Below are 7,725 nucleotides of genomic sequence, written 5' to 3' on the forward strand. Positions count from 1 at the left end.
TATTCAAAGTGGTTAGGATAGATATATAGTTACATTCTCTTAATGAATAGAGGGATTTATTCTAATGGTGTTTCTAAATAGAATATCAAGTCCGCATCTTGTACAGCAATTAACCACTAGGAAGAATGTATGCAATGCGTTAATTATTGAAACTGTCCTACTTATTTGTTTTGCAACTGTCTCATTGCTATTTGTTTCTCAATCAATTATGGAAAAAAAATTCTATTTTTAAAAGAGGAAAAAAAATGTGTTCAGTATCATTTCGTTTCCTACAAATGTATGTATAATTAGTGTTCATCCTGGAATTAGTATCAAACTTGGGATTCCTCCTTCAAAGAATCTTAACACAATTTAAATAGCTCCTTGTCTTCCCATCATGACAACAAAAATGACGAGGGAGACTGAAGTGGGGACTGTGGAACAGTTTCCTCTTTCACGTGGCTACCATCGCACAGTAATTCAGAAGTGCTGTGCCCTCTGTGCTAAGTACCTCGAGGAGCAGATGGTAGAGGTTCACCAGAAGGAAGACCACAAGAGAATCCACGGCAATAACAGCACAAGGACTGGAGCCTGCAGCTACCCTCAAAAGACTGACAGTGACAGAAAGCCAAATTAAGGGCTAAACAGTGAGGATTCAGTTAACCAAGTGAGTACACAGATCCCAGTAGGACCAGATAAAGACCTAGAAGTAGAAGTGGGAAATTCTTCAGTGAAAGAAACTCTTTTTAGTCAAACATAAATGGAGGTGTATTTCAATCAGAATTAGGATATCATTTTTTTTAGAAATGAAATGTTCAAATAAAGTTGATAAAATATGAAAAATTCTACAATATTTTACAAATGTGATAGAGGGTGCCTGTGGTTCTAAATCTCTCAGAACTTATTAGTCAAGCAAAAATTGATGTTAACAAGTCATTTGTGATTAAAAATGAACATTTTCCTCATTTATTGACTTATGGGTCACTATTGAGGGTTAAAGTCAATATATCATTCACTGTAATCATAATGAAACCAATTATGCAAAGAGCAAAACTGTATCATAGAGAGATTTACAATGCATTCCAAGACCTAGCAGGAAATATTTTCATATAACAAATTGACAAGGCTATGAAAAGCAGAAGTAAACAACATCAAGCATTATGTCCCAACAGATGGGACATTTTTGCCATTTAGTTGATCAAGATGTGACTTTTCTATCAAACTAAACCACATTAACAAATATTTCAAAAGGGGCTGGGGAGATGGCTCAGTAGAATAAGTGCTTCCCTGGCAAGTACAAGGGTCTGAGTTCAATCCCTGGTTCCACCAATAAATAAATAAATAAGTATAAATAAATAAACATTTCAAAAGATGCTAGTGATCATAGCAATTTATGAGTAGTGTGTGAACTAATTCATGCCCAATCCTTCATACCACATAAGGACACTTATCAGCAAGTAATTTTAGTAATACATAGCTTTTGTAATAAGTTATTTTAATCAAACTTTCTTTGTATTGGTCTTAAGTTTCTTTCCAACATGTCTCAATCTGCAGGGGGAGTGGTGCAATGAGAAGGGATGACAGGAAATTAGGAAGAAACAATACATAAAAGGAAAGCTGGGACTAGGTGAAACCTGAACTCTATGGAGGAGCAGCTTATACACAATAAATAGCAGAAGGGCGAGCATGCACAGAGTCAAAAGAACAAGGTCATAATTTTCTTCCTGAGAACCCTAAAGTGAAACATTCTCAGAGCTATCATGCTAAAATTGACAGGGAAGAGCACCATGCAAAGCACTTGCTGGACTAGCCTGTCTCTAGTCCCAAGGAGGTCACCCATCTCCAACTGAGTTCAGCCGAGTCCAGCCATTGCCTGTGCAATGGTTCTTTGGCCCTCTCATCTTAACTGCATTACAATTTGCTGGAGCAAAACACAAGCTCCCTAAAGGAATAGCTGGTGGAGGAAAATATTTCATTAAATTTTTTCCCCAATCTTTACATTATTAGCCAAATATTTTAAGATATTCTTACCAAACACTAAAGTTATCCTTATGCCTTAAGTGAGGGAGAATACTTTCATCCATTTGAATAATGAATTATTTGTCATATGTAACTTAGAAGCTGCCTGCAGAGATATGTTAAATTTTTACTTGGATGAAGCAATTTAGTTTTACATGATAATAAGAAATCATGCAAAATTTGTAGAAGTTTTCAACTAGGAAAAATGCCCCTTAATTCTCATCTTCAGAATTTTTGCATTATTATTTATTAATTTTGGCAGTACTAGGGATTGAACTTAGGATGTTCCACTTGCCAGGAAGCCACTTATACCACTGAGCTATATCCCCAGCCCCTCATTTTCAGAATTAAAGTGTTTTGTTAGATCATTCTCTTTTCTTGATCTTAAACTGACAAGCATCCTCATCTTCATGGCATTACTTGGTCTAGAGGGGGCCTGACCCTTAGCTCAGTTCTTTAAGTGGCTGCTTCAACAAAGCAGTCAGGCTCAGGTTGCTGTGGTTCAATCCCCACAGCTCAAGCCAGCCAAACCTGCCCTGAAGGCATTCGGAGAAAAAAAAAATCCTACTTGGCCTAGAGCTGCAAAATGGTTTTGTTACTTGGTTAAGTGAATCATTCCAATTACCTTGAAAGGATTAGTGACAACAGACTGTTCTCTAGCTAGTCTTGTTTTCTAATCACCACAGTTTGTTGAAATAATTGTGCCTACAATTAGCTTACAATTCTTCATCTTTCATTGAACAACAGAACTCACTTCAGTATGCTTCTGTGACCACTGTTTGAAGATTCTTTTCCCTCAGGTTACCTGTAAAGACCGCATTAGACAAATCCACTGAGTATTTCTCCTTCTCTTGCCATAAATCTCCACCATCAAGCATGATTCCCATATCATATCTTTAAAAAAATGTTTTCATTTGTTTTTGTTTCTCAGAACAATAGAGATACATATGAAATTTATTGATAAATTTCAATAAAGCTTTATTTATTTTTTTCATTGCAATCTGTCTCTCAATATTTCAGATCATGACAGCGTATCTAAACTGGATAGCACCATTTTCTAATGCTACTTATCTAGAAAGCACTGGAATTTAAAAAGCGAGGTTGTCTTTAACCAACGCTGGGAGAGCTTCAGACCTGATGGAACCTTGACTTTCCCATGTAAGTTTTGGTAATTACTCGACAATTATTCTACTTGAGAATGTAAATCTTCATAAGAATAACTAAAACTTATTGGGAGCATCTGTTTCACACAGCATTCACTAAGAGCCTTACCTGTGCAGTCCTTTTATTTCTCACAACAAATCTATAACTAGTAGGTAATTATTATCATCCTTTATTATATTTAAAAAGTAATGTTTAACAATTTTAAAGGTTTTACAACAGATCAATGAGATTAGTGGGAGAAACTGAGATCCAAGCCCTTGACATTCATTCATAAGCCTTTAACCGCACATCAGTGTCATGCTATGAAATATCTGGTATTTATCCAGCACATAGCTATTACTCATTGAATAATACATGCAAAAATTAAATTGTTCAATATTATTTCAAAATGTTAATCTTCCTGAATACATACTTTCACTTTATAGGGGCACAGGCAAAAATGTATACTAACCAAGAATAAAAATTAAGAAGAGCTTTTTTTTTTTTTTTTGCTTTAAGAAAAAGAGCTGCTAGTACAAAGAATACATAGGAATATTCACAAATGGATTAAAATGCACAGACAAAAAACTGAAAAGTGAAATGAAAGAAATATGGCATCCAGGAGGCCAAGGAAATTCAAAGGCTCTCCCAGTGTGACTCAGTTTGAAAAAGCTTCAAAAGTCTCAGTCATTTTCAATACACAGGCTAGCTAGAGGTGAGCTGTTGCTCCAGAATAATTATTTCCACTTCCATTTTTTTGATATAAAAACCAAAATAGTGACAGGACAGGATGGCTCTGTCTTTATGAGTGGTATTCAGTACTTGTTTTTTTTTTTTTTTTTTACACTTGAACTGAAATTGCACTTTACAATGCAAGCCTGTTTATGAAACTAACACAAAATAAATTCCTTTATAATAAAATTATTGTAGCATTAAGCATGCACTTTGTTTGATTATAAAATACTTTCACATAAGCTCAATACATTTTCCAGTTCATAGCATTTACATTTCTTAAATCTTCCCACGCAAGTCATGTAGATTTTCTTTCAGAAAACATATGATAAATAAAATAACATAATTTACTTTGAGATCCTATGAATAAGTAAAAGAATATTGCTTTCCAAGATGGGCTAAATGATCTGAATACATTTTTGATCACAATAATGTATCAAAAAGACATTAAATGATGTTATTAGTTATATGAGCTAAAAAGAATAAAAATTTTTGCAGAATCTGCCTGACTTTGCTTTTATTGTTACATACATCTTGTGGAATAAGAGCTGTTATTGAAAATAATGCTAAAAAATCTAGCATTCCTTGCTTCTTGCCAATTTTCTGCATCTTTGCCTGAGCCCCCTGTCCCATACTTCTGTGTCTTTTTCTAGCATCTAGGCACAGAGTTCTTCCTGGAAGGCTATATGCCGCTCTGTATCTCCAACTATTTCAGAAGGAAGAACTTTGCCTTTTTCGGTTGTTCTATAGTATCATAATATACATTATTTTAAAGTGTTTTCTCCCCATTCAGAGATAAAAACAAAACAAAAGATCTACAGAAAGTGAAAAATCAATTTGTTAGTTAAAATTAAAGTTAATTGTTAAAAACCATGCATAGGACCACTTCAATGAAATTGCATATACACAAGATAGCAAACAAGAAAGCTAATATAACTGTAGATACTCTGAAAACTCATAAATTAGAAGATAAAAACATAATATACAAGCTGTTGTGAGGAAACCAGTGAGTTTATAGCCAAATTGTGAACTTCAAAATTGCTTCAAAAAAGTTAAATCTTCAGTTTCATAATGCTACAAGAAAGCAAACAAGTTATGCTAAAGTGACCAACAAAATTCAAAAGTTCAACAGTTTTAATGCATTTGTTTGATTGTGTTGCTTCAAAAGCATTCATCTCACAATTCAAGAACATTAAAAAGAAGGAGACTTGTCAAACTGATCTAGTGGAGCCAAAATGCTAATAATAAGCAGTAATGACTAACAAACAAAATAAACTTGGAGACTCTGTCTGTTTGGGTTGTCTGGGAATAATATTACAATAAATGCAAGATGTTAATTGCAGAAACATCTCTGATAGTTTGGTACAGGCAGGAAGAGGTAGGGAAGTACTGCAGTCTACGAAGTCAGGATTATAGTCGTAAGGAGAGGGAGAGGGAGAAGGCTGAGGAGGAAGATCCTCAGACCAGCATAGGCCTATGATAGGCTTGTCCAGTTTGATGAGAAACAATAACAAGAAGAATTTCCCCAGAGAAGCCCGCAGGTGGGTAGATACAACCAAGCATCATTCAGCCTACTGCCTTTGGTTAATGGTAGGGCTGCCTCTGGAAGTTTGTGATTGAGACTAAAGGATGCAGAGGGGGGAAAAAGCAGTGCATCTGAAGGCTGGCAGCATACTGTCCTTTTTGCTTTTGCATAATTTCTGATAAAAGAGCTATCACATGCAGCCTGTGCCTTATAATTGCCACATAGATCTACCTGACTGATGAACAGAAATGACAAAATTCCAAAAGGTACAGCAGAAAATTTGGCAACCTTGGAATAAAAGAAATAATATCATGCCTGCAGATCTTTATCAAAGGACTACCATGGTAATTTAATATATAAACATAAAATTAAACTATGGCTATCATAATATCATGAGTTATACAAATGGTGATTTGATACATGGAAATCTATTCAAAAACTGCAAGTTAAGCATTTCAAATTGCAACACCAAATTTATTTATTTTATTTGATAAATAATAATCATATATATGTAAACATAGGATATCATACAAGTGCAGCACATGATGATTAAGTCATTCTAATTCTTTCCATCATCATATGTGCTTATCTTTCTTCTGTCTGTGATTTTATAATGGAAAACTATTCAGCTTCATAAAAGGAGGGATCAGTTAAGATAACATGAATGAAGCTTGCAAGTGTTGTCTTAAATGAAATAAGTAAGGCACAGAGAGACATATATTGCATGTTCTCACTTCTGTGTTAAACAGTCAAATTCACAGTAGCAGAGAGTTGAATGAGGGATGATAGGGTGTAGTATGTGGGTGAATAGGGCGATATATGTCAAAGATTGCAAAGTAGATGTGATATCCTGGAGAATCGTAATGAGACAAGACTACAAGATATGTTCAAAGGTATTAGTGGTTTTTTAAATTAATTAATTAATTTATTTTTGGTATTGGGGGTCAAACTCAGAACCTTGTGCTTGGCAGGGATGTCCTTATTCCACTGAGCTATCTTCCCAGCCCTAGCAGCTTTATTTTACATCTATGTTTAATAACTTTCGTGCAGAACATCAAGTAATATAGTACAGTGCAACCTCAATTCATGAATGCTTTTGTCTCCAAACAATTTGGTTTGCAGATGTAAGAGTTTTGTGAAGTTTTGTTTTTATCTGTAAACTCTGCACAGAGTGGCAAACACAGCCATAGCACTTTCCCCACACAAACACAAACACGGCGGTCATTTCCAGAATCATGGAACAAATTGTTCATGAACTAAATGTTATACAATTTCAAATTTGATAATTTGTGTTTGATTTTAAAGGTCACCATCCTCAACATTTTGAAAATATTATTCAATATATGTTTTCTGATTACTGTTGGTAAAATGAATAAAGAATTAAATCATTAATACTAAGAAAAATTTCACTAAATATCAAATATCTTATTTAACAGTAGAACATTAGAATATTTCTTATTAAAGAAATGGAAAAGATGAGAATATAATTAAGTGACATTATGCTAATAATTGATTTTAAAATACACATTGAAATTTTCTATCTCTCAGTAGAGGCCTAGCATAGCCACAGCAGTCCTGGTTATAAAAGGAAAAGCAGGAGGATCTCACAATCCCTGACCTAAAATTATACTACAAACCTAGTGTGATAAGATCCACATGGTCCTTGAAAAAATATATAAATAAAAAAAAAACATGATCAAGGGAACAGACTAGGTTAGAAGATTTAGGAGCACACTCAGCCAACTTATTTTTGACAAAAAGGCCAAGTATGTTCACTGGAGAAAGACAGACACTTTATTAAATGATGCTAGAAATACTGGCTTTCCATATGCAAAGACTTAAAGGAGACCTATACCTATCACAATGCACAAAACTACAGTGAAAATGGAGCAAAGGTTTAAATATTAAAACTGAAACTCTAAATGTTCTGGAAGAGAAAGTAGGTAGAAACCTTAAGGACAGGGACATAAGGGTAGTCAGAGTTCATGGCAAAAAATCAAACTTCATGGAAAATATGTCAAAGAATCTACAACTTGAATCTCATCTTTCTGAAAAGTTTCTGCACATCAAAATAAATCACCAACAGAGTAAAATGCAAAACCACAAATTGGAAAAAATCATAGTGGACTGTCCTTTAGACAAAAGACTCCTATCTAGAACATGTAAAGAAGTTTTTTTTTTTAAAGGCCTCCAAAATTCAAAGATCACGTACAAATCTACAGTCAAAATGGATCAAAGATTTAAATATTAAAACAAAAACACTGAGACCCAGTCCTAGCCCAGGTCCGGTGAGTGTGCTGAGAGCTTCCTGCTACCCTGCGCCAGCG

Source organism: Octodon degus, unplaced genomic scaffold (assembly GCF_000260255.1).
Source record: "Octodon degus isolate 3935 unplaced genomic scaffold, OctDeg1.0 scaffold00252, whole genome shotgun sequence".
NCBI lineage: Eukaryota > Metazoa > Chordata > Mammalia > Rodentia > Octodontidae > Octodon > Octodon degus.